General features: G+C 35.0%; 1 protein-coding gene across 1 annotated transcript in view; it reads left to right on the plus strand.

The window, feature by feature from the left end:
* Positions 1–19,269, plus strand: part of LOC145683283 (histone-lysine N-methyltransferase SETMAR-like) — a 159,687-nt gene that overhangs the window by 98,192 nt on the left and 42,226 nt on the right. The window lies entirely within an intron of this gene.

Below are 19,269 nucleotides of genomic sequence, written 5' to 3' on the forward strand. Positions count from 1 at the left end.
TTTCATTGTATGTGGTAGAGAGGATATGCAACCCAAAATAAAATTATGAATAATGGGTTGCATAGTGTCAGGCGTATATTCAATTATATCCGTATATTACATGGATTGTTCAACTGATTGGGGAAAAATTGGTAATCATCATCGTGGCTGTTTGTCCTCGTCATGATGTGGATTGTTAAAGATAGCAGCTATATTTCTTGCTCGCTAGTAGATTCTGACGTTACACACTGGTGAGAGATGAAAAAAGAAGAAAAAAACTAGCTTTTGTAGAACAGTTCGTAAATTGGCAACCTTGTCTTGAAACAACGTTTATATTGGAAAGAGACCATGAGGCTTTGAAATTTACATTAACTGCACGACCAACCCGAATGGAACCAATAACTTCTTCAACTTGTCTGTGAGCTAGAGAACGATCTAATCGATCTGTGTGAGTGTGTGTGTGTGTGTGTGCAACGATGTCCAATCCTGTAACAACCACCATTGCACCTGCTACCAATCAGCACGAGAATCGAACCCAAGGGAACCCTACAACAGGCAATTGGTAATAGATTAGATAGGAATACTACTAGCACAGCTCCCCACTCTTTCTATATACAGTGTATCTATACGTATTTTGAGCGCCCAATTCCCGGAACAACATAAGTAGGATTCAGCAACGTAAAATATGCTTGAATTGAATTGTTTTAATTTAGCTGCAACGGTTCTCGAAAACAGGACCTTGTTCGTAAGAGGGAAAATGTAGATAGGAGATAACCAATCACTAAAAAAATAATTGAATATGCAAATAATTGAATATTCGATTTTAAGAGAGTTGTCTCATGTTTCTAACATTCATTTTTCCCCCCAGGATTTTCAATTTGTCTGCCCCCAATAATTTTAGAACAACTGTTGCAAGCCACAGCATTGTTTTCTGAAACTCAAGATTATACATGTAGCATATGTGTCACCGTAGGTAGTAAAGGAGTCCCTGCTAGAAAAAATCAAACAGTAGATACAATGTGATACTTAACCAGTGGCGTAAGCAAGGGGGTTGCAACCTCCTTGAGCAAGATATTAGGCAACATAAGATACCATATTAAGATATCTATTCAAATATCTCAAATTATATAAACTTGGGAGCTGACGAGTATACTTCACTTTGACGAACTTCTATATATGCCACTGGACTTAAGAGTGGATATTTTTCATATAGAATATCTAGATATATAAGTAATTATTACAATGAAATAAAAGAACTATCAACTGTATCAGATTAGTCACGAACGACATGCCTTTTATCTTATAAAAATTCATTTTCGTCAATTCTTTTATGACTATACTCAATAACTGAAAAAAAACATAGGGGAAAACAATAGGAGACATTGTAGTTTAGTTGTTCGAGCGTTAGACTCACGTCCGCGTGGTTCCGGGTTCAATTCTCGCGGATTCAATTGGTGCTTAACAGCGTAGTGAAGCAAACTTGGGAGTCACACAAATAAAAGACATGACGGCCACTGGGTGTAGAAAGCTCCTGGCACACCTGTTAAAGACAAGACGAAGCACCACGCTGACCGCGTGTTACTCGCTAAGCTAGACGTAGTTCAGCCGAACGCTAATAGATGGAGTTGGAGCAGCTCAGCCCCCAGAAAAGCAGTACCACGCCAAGTGGTTAGGTTTGCTATGAGTGGTTAGCCCTTCGAGTACCAAGACTGGGTCAATTTGATCCAGATGATCTTTCATAAAGAAATGCTATAATTTCAAGAAGCCGTAGTGGGCCAATATTTCAAGTATTTCTTTATTAGCAACCATTTTTACTTTTTAAAACCATTTTACTAGAATTCATATATAAAATAAACACAAAACACCTTAAAATATAGCAGAAATTGTAGCTGGGTCAATTTGACCCAGCCTTGGTACTCCGAGGCTTGCAACACAAAAATAACATTTATTATTATTATTATTATTATTATTATTATTATTATTATTATTATTATTATTATTATTATTATTATTATTATTGAAACGGCAATTTTTTTCTTTTACCTGCACCAATCACTTCCCCGTTCTACCGAGCTTTGATTGGGGTCAGAGTAATAGAAAGCTTTATTTAGTAACCTCTTTTTCTCACTTTTCCCCCTCTACACTTACCGCTGTACATTTCTTTCTCACCAATTGCTACATCGAAAACAACCCAGCAGGATACAGTACCCATGTTATGAAAGCACTTGAACTGTGGTAGGAAACTGAATGTGAAGAACTCGTCACATACAGCGAGCCATGGCACATGTGCATATTGTGAAGGAAATGACAACACGTACCCTCAAAAATCTGCAAACTGCCACAAGTTTGTATGTAAAGGACACTGCACCAGCGAACCGCTCTGCGAGGACTGCCGGTGTAATCAAAATACCATGTGTGACAAGAATTATCCTAAGAGAGACAGCACATTTTTATGTATAAATTTCCAGTGTTACAGTACTATAATTCAGGTATTGTTTGGAAATGTCACGAACCACAACTGACAGTGTATACAGTGTATAAAATTTACTGTAATATATAGAATGATCAGGTACATTGCCCTTTTTATTGTACTTTGAAAATTTTAACTCTCTGATCAAACTTGATATATTTTTTAATAAAAAAACACGCCTGGGCCAAAATGACCCAGGCTCAGTACTTTACGTAACGTTTTAGGTTTGGTACTCTAAGGGTTAGGAGAAAAAAACAGTAACTCGCTATTGAAATTCGAATGAGTTGAGTACAAATAATAATAATAATAATAATAATAATAATAATAATAATAATAATAATAATGATAATATTAATTTGATCTCAAGTTTTATAACAGTTCAAGTTAGAAACAATATTATGACGAATTTGCCCTTCTTTGAAACTTGAACTCTCTCCACAGTTCAGTTAACATGAGTACTACCAATAGGGATGCGCACAAGACAAGATTTGTGGCTGTCTTGTCTCGAAAATGTGCTGTAAATGTGATGTCTCGACTCGAAAAATGTATATTTCTCTATTGGAAGAGCCGTGTCTCGACTCGAATATTGTCAGGAAAATCCTGTCTCGACTCGTCTCGTGCGCATCCCTAGCTACCAACGTATTTCCGTACTCAACTCATTCATTTATCACATGCGAGTTGCCCTTCAATTTATCGTCTCATTTCGTTTACCGAGAATACTATAATTAAACAAAAAAGACAAGTTTATGAGTTCTTAATTTTAAGTTCTTTCTTAATTACCATATTGCATACTGTCGTCTTGGTAGAGTCAGAATGAAAAGCTTAATGACCGTATACTTTAGTATCAGTTTTATCTTAGAAGGTGGCTTCAGAATGAAAAGCTTGATGATTGTATACTTTAGTATAAGTTTTATCTTAGAAAGTGGCTTCAGAATAAAAAACTTGACGAATGTTTACTCTATTATCAATTTTAACTTAGAAGGTGGCTTCACAATGAAAAGCTTGATGAAGTTATACTCTAGTATCAGTTTTATTTTAGAAGGAGGCTTCAGAATGAAAAGCTTGATGAAGGTATACTTTAGTATTAGTTTTACCTTAGAATGTGGCTTCAGAATGAAAAGATTGATGACGGTAGACTTTAGTATCGATTTTATCTTAGAAGGTGGCTCCGGAATGAAAAGCTTGATGAAGTTATACTCAAACTTTTATCTTTGAATGTGGCTTCAGAATGAGAAGATTGATGACGGTAGGTGCCTTCAGAATAAAAAGCTTGATGATGGTATATTATCAGTTTTATCTTAGAAGCTGGATTCAGAATGAAATGCTTCATAATGGTATACTTTAGTATTATTTTTATCTTAGAAAGAGGCTTCAGAATGAAAGGCTTGATGATCAGATACTTTAGTATTTGTTTTATCTTAAAAGGTGGCTTCAGAATGAAAAGCTTGATGACCGTGTACTTTAGTATGTTTTATCTTTGAACGTGGCTTCAGAATGAAAAGATTGATGATGGTACACTTTATCATCAAATTTATCTTAGATGGTGGCTTCAGAATGAAAAGATTTATGACTGATTTATAACAAAAAAGACAAGTTTATGAGTTCTTAATTTTAAGTTCTTCCTTAATTACCATATTGCATACTGTCGTCTTGGTAGAGTCAGAATGAAAAGCTTAATGACCGTATACTTTAGTATCAGTTTTATCCTAGAAAGTGGCATCAGAATGAAAAGCTTGATGATGGTAGATTTTAGTATTAGTTTTACCTTAGAAGGCGGCTTCAGAATGAGAAGATTGATGACGGTAGATTACTTCAGAATGAAAAGCTTGATGATAAAATACTTTAGTATCAGTTTTATCTTTGAATGTGGCTTCAGAATGAAAATATTGATGATGGTAGACTTTGGTATCAGTTTATCTTAGAAGGCGGATTCAGAATGAAAAGGTTTATGACGATATACTTTAGTATCAGTTTTATCTTTGAATGTGGCTTCAGAATGAGAAGATTGATGACAATGTACTTTACTATCAGCTTTGTCTTAGAATGTGAATAAGGAATGGAGAGATTGACGACGATATACTTTAGTATCAATTTTATCTAAGAAACTGAAATCAGAATGAAAAGCTTGATGACAGTATACTTTAGTATCAGTTTTATCTTAGAAGGTGGATTCAAAATGAAAAGCTTGATGACAGTATGCTTTAATATCAGTTTATCTTAGAAGGTGGATTCAGGGTGAAGAGATTGATGACCATATACTTTACTATCAGTTTTATCCTAGAAAGTGGCATCAGAATGAAAAGCTTGATGATGGTAGACTTTAGTATCAGTTTATCTTAGAAGGCGGATTCAGAATGAAAAGGTTTATGACGATATACTTTAGTATCAGTTTTATCTTTGAATGTGGCTTCAGAATGAGAAGATTGATGACAATGTACTTTACTATCAGCTTTGTCTTAGAATGTGAATAAAGAATGGAGAGATTGACGACGATATACTTTAGTATCAATTTTATCTAAGAAACTGAAATCAGAATGAAAAGCTTGATGACAGTATACTTTAGTATCAGTTTTATCTTAGAAGGTGGATTCAGAATGAAAAACTTGAAGGTATACTCTAGTATCAATTTTATCTTTGAATCTGGCTTCAGAATGAGAAGATTGATGACGGTAGACTTTAGTATCAATTTTATCTTATAAGATGGCTTCTGAATGAAAAGCTTGAGGTAGGCATATTCTAGTATCAGTTTTATCTTTGAATGTGGCTTTAGAATGAAAAGATTGATGACGGTAGACTTTAGTATCAATTTTATCTTATAAAATGGCTTCTGAATGAAAAGCTTGATGAAGGCATATTCTAGTATCAGTTTTATCTTTGAATGTGGCTTCAGAATGAGAAGATTGATGACGGAAGGTGCCTTCAGAATAAAAAGCTTGATGATGGTATATTATCAGTTTTATCTTAGAAGCTGGATTCAGAATGAAATGCTTCATAATGGTATACTTTAGTATTATTTTTATCTTAGAAAGAGGCTTCAGAATGAAAAGCTTGATGAGTTATACTTTAGTATCAGTTTTATCTTAGAAAGTGAAATCAGAATTAAAAGCTTGATGACAGTATACTTTAGTATCAGTTTATCTTAGAAGGTGGATTCTGAATGAAAAGATTGATAACGATATACTTTAGTATCAGTTTTATCTACGTATGTGGCTTCAGAATGAAGAGATTGATGACGGTAGACTTCAGTATCAATTTTTGTGCTAGAAGGAGGCTCCAGAATGAAAAGATTGATGACGGTAGACTTTAGTATGAATTTTATCATAGAAGGAGGCTCCAGAATGAAAAACTTGATGAAGGTATACTCTAGTCTTAGTTTTATTTTTGAATGTGGCTTCAGAATGAAAAGCTTGATGACAGTATACTTTAGTATCAGTTTTATTTTAGAAAGTGGATTCGGAATGAAGAGATTGATGACGATATACTTTAGTATCAATTTTATCTTAGAAAGTGGCTCCAGAGTGAAAAGCTTGATGAAGTATCGGTTAGTATCGGTTTTATCTTTGAATGTGGCTTCAGAATGAATAGATTGATGACGGTAGACTTTAGTATCAATTTTATTTTAGAAGGAGGCTCCAGAATGAAAAGCTTGATGAAGGTATACTTTAGTATCGGTTTTATCTTTGAATGTGGCTTCAGAATGAAAAGATTGATGACGGTAGACTTTAGTATCATTTTATCTTAGAAGATGGATTCAGAAGGAAAGGTTTGATGATGGTATACTCTAGTATCAGTTCTATCTTAGAAGGTGGATTCGGAATGAAGAAATTGATGACAATATACTTTAGTATCAATTTTATCTTAGAAAGTGGCTTCAGAATGAAAAGTTTTATGAAGGTATACTCTAGTATCAGCTTTATCTTTGAATGCGGCTTCAGAATGAGAAGATTGATGATGATATACTTTAGTATCATTTTTATCTTACAGTGTGACTTGACTATCGTACTGCGTACATTTTTAGGTTTACAAAGATATTAGTTTTTCTTAACTTCCTCGAAAACTACGCATGAGGATTTACACTGACCCACATCATTTTATTCATCTCAATGAGATATAATAATTTTGTAAAATATTATGTTTGAACTACGAGTTTGTGTTCTTATAATCAATCTTTACTATTCAAATAACTTCAAATTTTCCAAGTGCATAACGGGTGTGGCTTTGTTGTAAGTGATCCTGTGTCCTATTTGAAGTGGATGAGCATTGGACATACTATAGGAGTCTACATTCCCCTGGTTAGCTGCACACGTACCCTTTCCCGTCACATGCTAGGCCGTAGTTCATCCCAATTTACCCATCTCTCAAAGAAGTAGTAGATAGAGAAGATCAATATAATTTGTTTTGTAGACTAAATTTTATTCAATGTCGGAACGTTTTCCGTTCTTAAAAGTGTCATTATGGTATAGTTGAAGTTTAATGGTGCCATTTCCATTGAAAACTTATCACTCCCATAAAATTTCATGGATTGAACTGTGCCCTAAAATTCGCCTGTGGGCATCCCTGGTTAGTTATGCTAACAACCATAAATAGCCTTTAATCTTTTTGGGATTTTGGTATTTTTAAGGTGAACAAGAAGTAGAGCCACGATTGGAACTATTCTTGGAACAATAAATTCACATAAGGTTGTTTTTCGTATATACTTATATTACCATTTCTGTATTCTATGGTGACCAATATTTAAAACCGGAAAGTATGTATTCTATTACTTCCGGTTTCAGTAGAGGGATTAGAGTTAAGGTGTAGCCGATTATTGTATCAATTCACCCATAGCAAGAAAGATCCGATTGTTGCTATTTTACGTATTATTCATTTTGTACTTCGGGTATCTATATCGAAATTGGACATTTGTAGTCGATTTCAAGAGAATAATATCATCATCATCATCATCATCATAGGTATTCTGCCATTATGGCAGGTCAGTTGCCGCAGATGAGAAGCTTCCATGCTCCACGGTCCTCCGCTAACTTCTTCGTGTTCGCGTATGATCTTTCTGTTTTAATATCATCTATTAATTGTAGTCTCCTTCGCCCCCTCCCTCTCTTTCCTGCCACCATACCCTCTAGGACGTCCCTCATGATACAATTTCTCCTTAGGCAATGTCCCAACCAGTTTCTCTTCCTCTTCTTAATAATATCTAAAAGTGTTCTTTTCTCCACCACCAGTTCTAACACCCTCTCCTTTGTTTCGCGCTCGACCCAACTAATTCTTTCCATTCTTCTCCACACCCACATTTCGAAGGCTTCCAGTCGATTTTCGTTACCTTTACGTAATGTCCACGTTTCCGCCCCATACAATAAAACACTCCACACGAAGCATTTTATGAGTCTTTTTCTCAACTCTTTATTCAAGGTCCCACAAAAGAGACTTTTCTTCCTCCTAAAGGCTTCTTTCGCCATTCCTATCCTTGCTTTTATTTCACGTTCGCATTTCATGTCATTACTAAGGACACTACCCAGGTATCGAAAACTATTCACTTGTTCTATTTTTTCCCTTCTCACTTTTATATTTGACAGATCCCTTCGTTCCAATCACCATAGCTTTTGTCTTTCTAACATTTATTTTCATCCCATATTCCTCAAAGTCCATCCTCAGGTTTTCCAACATTTTATTGATTTCCTTTTCAGATTCGGCAACAAGCGCCATATCGTCTGCAAATCTTATGCATCTAATTATTCTACCTCCTACCGAAATGCCATCATCATTATCAATTCTTCCCCTATCCTAACACTTAAAGTTTCTTATGAGAGAAGAATAAAGGATGAAGATTGCATTTCTTTTTGGATCGCTAAATATGTAACGACAAGAATTTCTTCTTATTTCTGCTTTGGCTTTGCAGAGATCGACACTCAAACCGTGAACGATAGCTTTCTACGACCTTTGGCTGAAATAGAAAGATAACAATGGAAATGAATCTTACTTTTGAAACACTGGTTCCGTATCAGGAAATCGTTTTACGCCAACCCTTACCGTTTTTGTTCTGATCAGCGATGTCAACGTATGTAAAAAAAAAATCCCATTTAGAATTTAGATTTCTGGGTTTTCGGCATCTATGGCCATTTAGCCCGTCACGCATAAGGGATGACGTCTCTCGGCGTGCACACTATCCGGGGACAGGGAAGGAAGAAAGGATTGCGAAAGAAGGAAGCGGCCTGGGACATAATTTAGGTACCACCCCGGCATTTTGCCTGGTGCAAATGAGGGAAACCTCATTCAAGATGGCTGACCAGAAAAAGCTCTTTACGCTTTTTTCGATTAAGTGCCCCACCGGGAATCGAGCCCGGGAGCGTTCGCACAAAATCCCATTTCAAGAGAATTTTTAACATTATTATTTTTGGAAAGGGATAAGCTCAACAAATATGAGATTTTTCAAATATGCATACATTGATCCTTCCTAACTATATATAAAACTACATGAACTTACTGACATAAAATAATGGGTACTTCCGGTTGACGTGGAAACTTCAAATTTGGCATAGTTGTAATTTTTCGGGATTAACTCACAGGAAATTTGCCAAAAGTGAATATATATATATATATATATATATATATATATATATATTTAATTTTTAGGAAGTCTAAAGGGGGAGGGATGAAGAAATTCTCCATATTATTTAAATAGGCTTCTTTTAAAACCTAGAATGTCATATTTTAGGTACTTGGAATTGAAATTCGGTATGCTTGTACGCTTTCGTTAACATTACCTAAGTAAATTATCAAAAATAAAAGTTCCAACTGAGAGTGGTTTTATGAGGAACTTTAAAATCTTTCCCATGTTATATATTAAATATATATGGGACATCTACACCTCAAAATGTTTGGCACTTTCTATAGGGTACAATAATTAAATGTAGTATGATTGTAGCCCTTCTGAACTAACACACAGGAAAATTGCCAAAATTGAATATTTTTTAGTTTTTAGGGGTCAAAAGTGGAAATGCAAAATTTCGATGTTATTAAATTGGGCGTTTTCTTGGGATACAAAATCTTATCTTTTAGTTAGTTGAAATACGAAAAGAAACTTGAAGTTCGGTAGAATTGTGGGCTTAAGAGGTGCGAGGCCGTAGGCCGAACAAACATGGAGGTCTGGGGCCGGAACCCCCAGCTAGCCAAAGGCTAATATACTGTATAAAATTCACGGCTCATTTTAAGTGTTTCCTTCGCTGTCAAGAAAGCGCGTGCCGGTGCAGAAGTGGTTTTTGAAGTGATGTAATCAAAATATGATGTTAAAAATCCAAACAACAAGGAAGAGAATTTGTGCTCGAGTGTTTAAGAAAAAATAACTATATGAATAAAATAAATGAAAGAAAGAAAAAGGTATTATTATCAAATGAGAAATAATCATTTACGGATTAATTCGTTCAACTATTTTAAAAAGTAACATTTAAAAGTTTAATTTTTCATATACCCCTCTAATATTACATTTGCAATTAGTATAACATGGGAAATTGAGAGGCAAAATGAGATATTTTGTTTCTTGAGACAGGATTCTGGTTGGCATCACTAACTATCAGGCTTGCCAACCATGCGATAATTTTAAGCCTTATGGCAATATACGAAATCTTTAAGTTTTACGTCTCACTGTAAGTCCGGCTAGGCTAAAGGAGATGGTGATTATTAGAAATGAATTTGGAATGAAGAAAGTGGATGGAAACGGAAGAACCTCGAGAAAACCCACTCATATGGTGTTTGCCCACCACAAAGTTTACTTGGCGCGAGCTTGGATCGAACTAAGAACACCATGCACCAGAGTGCAATATACGATAATGCTCTTGCGATAATAGATGAATATACGATAAGTTTAGAAAGCAATTTTTTTCTTTTTTCTTTTTTTCTTTCTTTTTCTTTCTTTCTTTCTTTCTTTTTTTTTCTTTTTTTTTGTTGCAGTTTTTGAATGTGCAGATAAAATGAGTGCTTGAGAGTGAGAAGGGGCTATGCCACAAACAGATAGTTTTGAGAAAAATGAAGTTTTATTATATTAAGCACAAAATGCATAACGTATGGTTATTGTTATTGGGCAATCGCTTATTTGCTTTCAAATATCAACAGGGTAATTGGAAAAATTGTTAACAGCACCAACAGTAACTGTATTTACATCAAAATTTCAGGTTGTGTGGCATAGCCCCTTCTCACTTTCAGGCACTCAATTGTAGATGTGCATTAAATAATTATAAAACAAACACATTGAGAGGTTTTTAACAGTCGTTCCCCCTAAAATAAATCAATAATGATTTGAGAATTGGCAAATTGCATCCCTGCATCTATTCTTTAAATTGAATTACGTTTATGAGGAAATGGAAATATTATTGTTGTTCAGAACAGTGTTAGTAAGTGTTAAAGGATGATGAGGAAAATGACGCCAATTTAAAGTTTGAAACTGAAGATCATTAGACAAGTTTATTATATATTATTAGTATTAATAAATCAATAACGATTTGAGAATTGGCAAATTGCAACCCTGCATCCATTCTTTAAATTAAATTACGTTTATGAGGAAATGGAAATATTATTGTTGTTCAGAACAGTGTTAGTAAGTGTTAAAGGATGATGAGGAAAATGACGCCAATTTAAAGTTTGAATCTGAAGATCATTAGACAAGTTTATTATATATTATTAGTATTATTAGTAGTATTATTAGTATTAATAAATCAATAACGATTTGAGAATTGTCAAATTGCAACCCTGCATCCATTCTTTAAATTAAATTACGTTTATGAGGAAATGGAAATATTATTGTTGTTCAGAATAGTGTTAGTAAGTGTTAAAGGATGATGAGGAAAATGACGCCAATTTAAAGTTTGAAACTAAAGATCATTAGATAAGTTTATTATATATTATTAGTATTATTAGTATTAATAAATCAATAACGATTTGAGAATTGGCAAATTGCAACCCTGCATACATTCTTTAAATTAAATTACGTTTATGAGGAAATGGAAATATTATTGTTGTTCAGAATAGTGTTAGTAAGTGTTAAAGGATGATGAGGAAAATGACGCCAATTTAAAGTTTGAAACTAAAGATCATTAGATAAGTTTATTATATATTATTAGTATTAATAAATCAATAACGATTTGAGAATTGGCAAATTGCAACCCTGCATACATTCTTTAAATTAAATTACGTTTATGAGGAAATGGAAATATTATTGTTGTTCAGAATAGTGTTAGTAAGTGTTAAAGGATGATGAGGAAAATGACGCCAATTTAAAGTTTGAAACTAAAGATCATTAGATAAGTTTATTATATATTATTAGTATTAATAAATCAATAACGATTTGAGAATTGGCAAATTGCAACCCTGCATCCATTCTTTAAATTGAATTACGTTTATGAGGAAATGGAAATATTATTGTTGTTCAGAATAGTGTTAGTAAGTGTTAAAGGATGATGAGGAAAATGACGCCAATTTAAAGTTTGAAACTAAAGATCATTAGATAAGATTATTATATATTATTAGTACTATTATACTTGTTTCTACAATTATCACGTGCAGGGTTACGGTGGCTCACTGGTTCGAGCACCTATCTCTGTTGCATTTGGCCCCTGGTTCGATTCCCGGCCAAGCAAGTCTTGTGGTGGACAATATTCTGCTCGGTGAGTTTTCTCGGGGTAGTCTCGTTTCCTCTCACTTTTTCATTCCACTAATTCTTCCATCATCATTCACTTGCTTTAATCATCGTCTCCCTTAGCCTAATGGGCATAACGTGGGACGTTAAGCTCAATCACGTCAGTTTATCACGTGCATCCATTATTAGAGGTTGACAACTCTGCTGGATGAATATGCTCTCAAATTGTAGATAAACTGACGGGCTTAGGAAGTAATGAACATATTTCCGGGTCCGTATCCAGGGGGGTCTAAGGGGGGCCGAGACGCCCTAAATTTTCGCCGCCCCCCTAAAATTTTCACGGTAGACTTGCAAATGAACTATAATGTGGTGATGAACTATAATATGGTTGGATCGGGCCCCCCTAACTTCAGCCGCCCTCCCTAAATTTTTGGACTGGCTACCGGCCTCCATGTTTCTTAAGTTATAATGACTGATGATTGAAATATAGCAGTTGCGTATTTACGATTTTGTTTCGGGGGAGGGGCTTTGCTAACTTTCGGGGAGCTTTGCCTGAAAATGTGAAAATTCTGCAAGATATTTCATACACTTTACTATAGTAAGTAAGATTTCGGGAAGGGCTTAAGCCCGGAAGCCCCCCCTAAATACGCCACTGAATATTAATTACTTCATAAATAGTTTTACACCAGTGTTTTCTGTACAACAATATTGTTTAAATATACGATAATTATCTGAGCTACCTGCACTCTAGGGGGAATGAAATAACCTTCAAACATTTTGATCTTAGGCAGTTATTGCACTAACCAATTCAATTGCTTCACAACTTTATTTGGTTTGACCCTATAAAACAAAGTTTAACAGTTAATTAAAGATACCATCAATTGTCCCAAATCTACAAACAAATTTATATTCTTTTATTATGTCCGTTGTATAGATGTGATTGTATTTGTGTTTTGTAGCATATATATTTTATTTGCACAACAACAGTGATTACTGTTGGATATGAACAGATTTTAAAATGCTAAATCGAATATGAAACAGTGGCGCTTTAGGGTTTGTTCTGACTACATTATTATTACTGTTGTTATAAATGATCAATCAATAGTCAGAGATTTCGTTTTATTTTATTAAGCTTCATTTTCTCATTTTTTTTTTTGAGTCCCCTTTGGTGAGACAGGGAAAAAAAAAGAGAAAAATTACAGTTACATCATACAGCTAGAAAAAATGATACATTATAAAGCTACAATTGATCATTATTATTAATACCCAACCCTGCAGGCGAAAGTTCTTTTCAATACACCAATGGCAGAGGTGGGAGTGTAGCACTGTCCGGTCATTTTGCACCGTCGTCCTTTTCCATTGTTGCCAACTAGATCACTCAAAATTTCGCCAGATTCGCGAACAAAATGAGTACATTTGAAAATACTTTCAGAATCTCACTATAGTCAAGGAAGGTGAGTAATATTTTAAAGCAAGGTTTCCCAACGTGGGGGGTTGCGAGAGGGTTTCATGGGATGTCGCGAAGATAAACTGAAAATATTTTTAAATATTATTTTGAATTTTGTTCCGACAGACATATTTTTGTTTTTAAACCTACTGCTAACAAAAAAAAAAAAAAAAAAGTCTACTAAACATTTTCAACAGGTGCAGAGTTATTTAAAAATCAATTTACATGAAACTGACACGATATGAAACTAATGAGAACTGCATATTGAAATACCAGGAAAATACAAATGCAACAAAACCTGCATATTGAAACACAATTAAAACTGAAATCTAATATGATACGTACATGTATGTCTATGAGTGAATAGCCTTGTTTCCAGCAAACTCACCACAATGAAGGTAGATTTTTGGTGTGGGAGTTTATTTGTTTCCTAAATTTTACATGAAAACAACTTGCTTTTAACAGGTTCTTGTGACATTGAACACGTACAGAACAATGTACCAAATTTACAATATGGGGTAACTGAAAGTGGCGGCTTCTCGAAAGTTAAAACACTCAATAACTTTTTAAACAGCTGTTCAAGCTTTTTTTCAACCAAAATTAGGAATCACTTTATTTTTTTTTATCATACTAGCTGAACCTGCGCTCTCTACACAGCGCATCATTCGCATATGAGCATTAATCTCCTTCTCATTCCTCACAACATATGTACATGTCCCTTTATAGACACAAGTGAAAGACGTCTTGATTAAAAAAAAAAAAAAATCGGCAAGGGGTATCATAAAGGGGAGATTTTTTCGATTATTTTTTCTCAATATTTCGCACCGTTTGCAAGATTTGAGCCTACTTCCGGTTGGAGTTTCTAATTCATGTATGACCAGTGTTTTCTTTCTTCTTGCATGCAGTATGTAATAAGCAAAAACATTACATATACAATTAATTATAATGTCAGTTATATATGGTGTTCATTGGGCAAAACACACAAAAAATAAACATTTATCTTAGACTCGAGAAATGGTTATCCTTCCTTTTTCACTATTATTTGGCCATGGAACAAACGCCTGAGACATATACAACACCAATATACAACATTGTGGTGTTAGAATAACGTATAGGATATGATGCTTTTTTTTTTAAAAAAAAAATCAACGCTTCCAGTGTACCCTAAAAAAGTAATAAAGAAATAAGTTTTTTAAAAATATTCAATTAGAACTGGACAATCTACACAAAATTTCCAATCGATCAGTGAAAACGTCATCTTTCTAGAGCCTGTAGTTTCCGAGATCTCATTGTCGAAAGATTGACCACAAACATATAAACATAGTTTAAAAGAACTCGGAAGATGGAAGCACAATTCACATGCATTGATTTTACAGAAGGTTTATTAAAATACAAAGGCTTTGAACAATAATTTTATATCATAAACTTCATGAAAAAGATATAGTTAACTAATTTAGAGTATTTAAAGTACAAATACTCAAAATGTTTGTCTCTGTTAAACGTGAAATCACACATAACCGTAAATGAGAGATTTAAAAGCCAAAGTTATAGGTTGGAGCTCAGGCGCTTTTAATTGCTATTGTAACATTTTAATAGATAGATGATCCAAAATTAAGAGAGTTGTGAGGTTTTAGAATTTTCAAACGGCCTCCATTTTGGAACGGTATGACTGATCGGATTCGATATTTGTAATATGAATGAACTGACCAAATTTGGTTTTAATCCATTCGCTTTTAGGGAAGTTACTGTAGCCACTACATAGAATACATGAATATCGTGAAATCTCCACAATTGATACATTAAAAACCCCACACAAGCTTATTTCAAACCAGAAATTACTAGGGGGTCGCTGGCAAAAAGATGTGATAAAATGAGGGTCGCGATAGGAATTAGGTTGAGAAACACTGTTTTAGAGTTTATATTTAAGAAATAATTTTGTGATGATGCAAGGTGGCAGCCAGTGACAAAATGTCGCGGTGGCTACACCTGCCTCCAGCTATGGTGACTGGAACGAAGCGATCAGTCTCAAATATAGAAGCAAGAGGGTAGAAAATAGAACAAGTGTCTTGTTTTCGATACCTGAGTAGTATTATTAGTGATGATACGAAGTACGAACGTAAAGTTAAAGCAAGGATAGGAATGGCGAAAGAAGCCTTTAGGAGGAAGAAAAGACTATTGTGTTATTAAATAAGATATTGAGAAATGGAGCATTGTAGTGTATTAGGCAGAAACATGTACATTATGCAAAAATGATGAAAAACAACAGGAAGCTTCTGAAATGTAGGTGTGGAGATGAATGGAGAGAATTAATTGGAAGAGTTGAAACCGAATGAGAGGGTGTTAGAAAGGAAGGGAGAGAAAAGAACAATTTATAGATATTATTAAGAAGAGGAAGAGAAACTGGTTGTGGCATTGGCTAAGAAGAAACTATATCATGAAGGATGTACTAGAGAGTATGGTGGCAGGAAAAAGAGGAAGGGGGCGAAAGAGACTACACTTAATGGACGATATCGAAACGGAAAAGTCATACGTGAAGACGAAGCGGTTAACGGAAGACTGTGGAGCATGGAAGCTTTTGCCTGTCATTAATTGCAGTATTCCTATGATGATGATGATGATAATGTACAACTAACAGAGCTGCCGTCCAAAAAATTATCTGTTCCTCCATCCCCCTAGAAATTAAAGCTGACGACAGATAGAAGATTATGCTTATTACTGATGCATAATCTATAAATTTGAGTAAATCGCTTTTCTCATTACGTGAATACTTCATAATAAGTAAATAAGGAAATCGAAATCACGGCAGGGGACCGAGCGCTCACTTCTGTTGCGTGGGGTCGCTGGTTCGATTTCAGCTCATTGAGCACTGTGGTGGACAAACACCGTATGTGTGAGTTTCCTCGAGGTTATTCCATTTTATGGCACTCATTTTATTTTACCATTTCATCCATCGCCATCATTGTTGTCTTTCTTAGCCTCGGTGCATAATCGTGCGACATTAATCTACAAAATTAATTTTATTTCAAAATCGTGGTAGCTGTTCCCTAATTATCTATGCTTTGTAGTCGATATTTCAAAGTTAGGTCATTTAAAGTCTTTCCTAAAGTCATGTGAATGTCTTGGTTTTGAAAGGTCTATTTTAATCACAAATACATTCAGACACAAAAAATATGAGACAAATGAGCATGTGTTGGGAGAAGTCGAACGTTAAGTGACACATATGTAGTGAAAACTGAAGGAAAGGACATGTGTCATTGACAGTTATTACAGTACTACAGGTAGTTTTACCATTTCACTTATTAGCAATTCGCAAGTATCTGCAATGCAGTCTTCCTAGTATTATTACACGGAGAAAAATGGCACACAGAAAAGGCACGAGGGAAAGTCAAACGGGAAAAGGAACGCAATTTCTCGCACTAGGATTTGGTAACACTGCTAGTATCCAGCGCTGAATTTAGTGTCGTCTGCAACACTTCTATGCAACGTGCCACACTTATTCCCGCGTTAGTCGTTGAACTGTAGCAGACTGTTAAACATGGCAGCTCCATTGTCGATCTGCACTAAGGAGAAAATTAAGGCAGTGATTTGCTATTGGTGACAGCTGTTTATCGCGAAGCAAGATTTACGAATAGATAGAGCGTTTCAAACAGGGAAGAACTTCTTTATGTGATGAGGAAAGATCGGGCACCCCAGTGACGTCAACGACTTAGGGCAATTTGAAAGTCGTTAAGTGTATCATGATGGAAAACAGACGAATCTCAGTGGACGAAATCTCCAATATTTTACATATCAGTCATGGTTTAGCGTATTCCATTGAAGGAAGCGCTAAGGGGCAAAATATTTGAAACCGATGCAGAAGTCATTGATGCGGTGCAAAATTGGTTACAGATGCAACCGGAAAACTTTATTTTTCTTTCTTCAATTGAATCAAAAAACTTGTGAAACGTAGAGAAAAGTGCGTTGAAGTTCAGAGAGATTATGTAGAAATATAATATGTGTTTCAGTTTTCCATCATTAGAGTAAATGTACCGTTTCTCGCGTCTCTTTACTTTCTGACTTGCCCTCGTTTTTCGAAATCTCCAGGTTTACCGCCGACCCGCTACCGACCAATATTAACTGATTGACGCTATTATGAAATCGTCACATGTAGTGGGAAACACTTGACGTTGGAAACACTGTCCTCTCTTTCTCTCTCGATTTTTTTTTGTCTGCCCAACCCGTTCCCCTTATTTCCCTACCCCCACGCTTCGCCACTGCTAACTCTCCAATACCAAACCATATCGAGACTGAGAGAGTAGGCAAGTGGATAAGCAATTAAATCCTGTTCATGCATTAATCACCCCCAAGAGCTGAAGCCCCTTTTCCCAGGAATATAAACGGGGAACTATAAACAACGTAGGGGTTTCGATACTTTGCTATACGCTAACAAAATGTACCAACGCAAGCACTCACACCAGACAAACGGTAATCCATTTCACCGTTTTGTTCAAATTGATCCAACAACAGTGTTGTATTTTGTATGCTACGTCTAAAATCGCTAGGCACATTCTCCCTCTCTCTCTCTCTCTCTCTCTTTCTCTCTCTCTCTCTGTCTCTCTCTCATGCCCTGGTCAAGCAAAGGAGGTGGGGGGGGACTTTGTAGAGGACGTAATTTTTCAATGTTATTGGGAAGGTTTTATTTATATTATTCTTTTTTAAATAAAAAATGGAAGCAACTTATCATTTCATTACCTAACTACAATAACCATTAAACGTTTTTCAAATAAGAATAATTGACTCTATTAGATGCCCACAAAATATCTTAGTCAGTGGCGGCAATAACGTTTCCATCGTGTGTGTGAGGTCTTAGATCCATAACCAGGGAGCAGTGACGGAGGCAGCTTTCATTTCTTGGAGGGAGGAGCAAGCGAAAGAGCAGATACATTTATAGGGTGACTTTTCTTTTCTTTTCTTTTTTTTTTTTTGAATACCGAAAATAATTGTTTTGTATTAGATAACCTACATTATATCTGCGGCAGGCCGTAGCTACAGGAGGCACACGGGGGCTAAGGCCCTCCACTCAAAATTTAGGCATGCTTCTCAAGTGAGAGATCAACACAAATTGCTTGACATGTTTTATATTAGGTTTATTAATTTAGAGATACCGTTCATCGATCGATACTAATTTTTGTCATTTCGGGTTTCAAATAGGCAAAGGTTGAAGAAACAGGGGAAATTGGGGACCACAAAAGGACTAAAAACCTAAGCAAGAAGAACTTTTAACATAATCTCGACATTTACTGATATTTACACTAGACAAGATTTGACTGACAAAAGTTTTTAGAATCAACTCTATGATTTATTACGTCAGAATGTATAGCCTAGAGTCTGAATTAAACCATTGTTATTTTATTCAGCTGTCTTTTCGAATCTCAGTAGGATAGAACAAACATACACAACATATTTTTGGTGAGAGAGATCAGACTAATAAACGTAATACAGCGTTTCTTAACCACTCTTAAACAATACTTAAATTCCTAGACTAGTTACCCTTTTTTTCTTTCATTTTAAAACTGATAATCCACATTTGTAACTACATAAAATAACTCTTGTTAAATAGTTTTATTGGAGAAGCTTACATGTTAGAAACAATTTAAACTTTGGATTCAAATGTACCAGTATTATTTATATATTAATGCTAGGTTTATATTTTTGTGGTCAAGAAAAGTAGGGGATTAGGATTAAGATTTAGATTTCTGGGCTTTCAGCATC

Source organism: Thermobia domestica, chromosome 4 (assembly GCF_964235325.1).
Source record: "Thermobia domestica chromosome 4, izTheDome1.hap1.1, whole genome shotgun sequence".
In the NCBI taxonomy this organism is placed as follows: Eukaryota; Metazoa; Arthropoda; class Insecta; order Zygentoma; family Lepismatidae; genus Thermobia; species Thermobia domestica.